Consider the following 773-nt stretch of genomic DNA (forward strand, 5'->3'; position numbering starts at 1 on the left):
AGGTAAACCAGCCTTTGAATTATACGTAATATAACAATATGAAATTAAAAATAGATAGTTATAGGAAATTAGCGTGAAGTCGATAACTAGGGAAAGAATATTTAATTCCAAAAGATAAAAATATACAAACGGACGTAAAGAAGCTTCCCGGAACGCTTTTGCATTAAAGAGACATCATTCTGTTTAAAATCATTTCTTAGACTTGAAAATATTTTGCACAAGTTCAAATTAATTTAGCAATTTGATTCAAAGTCGTTGGAAGGCATACGGCCATATTAATTTCAAATAAGAAATCATTCTGAGGAAAATGGTTGCAATTAATAAATGACCAAAGCTAGAATGAAGTTAATAGATAGAAAATAGGATATGGCCGAACTTGGGGTTGCTAAGTTAGCATATTTAAATGTCAAATCCTATCTTTGTTCGAGAAACGCTAATATACCCGAGTGAGAAATTATGGATCAACTATAGATTTTTCTAAACACCTGAACAAAATAGCATTCCAACACAAAGCAAATACTTATAATGAAACGTAACAGAATGTTCATCACTTCCCTCGCCCCTTTTTTCGAGTTTCAGTTCGGATGTAATTGGGAGAGGGCGAGAGAAGTAGATGGAAAGTGTTACATCCCGTATTTTGTACCCTCGGGTAAGTCGAGGCAAGTGACACAAGTCGCGTATGGAAAATTGTAAAGTTGGAATAATAAGAAAGGCCAGGGGTAAAATGGTAAATTTGCAAAACGACTCATGGAAATATGGCGAAAGACTAGGGG

Source organism: Lycium ferocissimum, chromosome 11, assembly GCF_029784015.1.
Source record: "Lycium ferocissimum isolate CSIRO_LF1 chromosome 11, AGI_CSIRO_Lferr_CH_V1, whole genome shotgun sequence".
NCBI classification, from domain to species: domain Eukaryota; kingdom Viridiplantae; phylum Streptophyta; class Magnoliopsida; order Solanales; family Solanaceae; genus Lycium; species Lycium ferocissimum.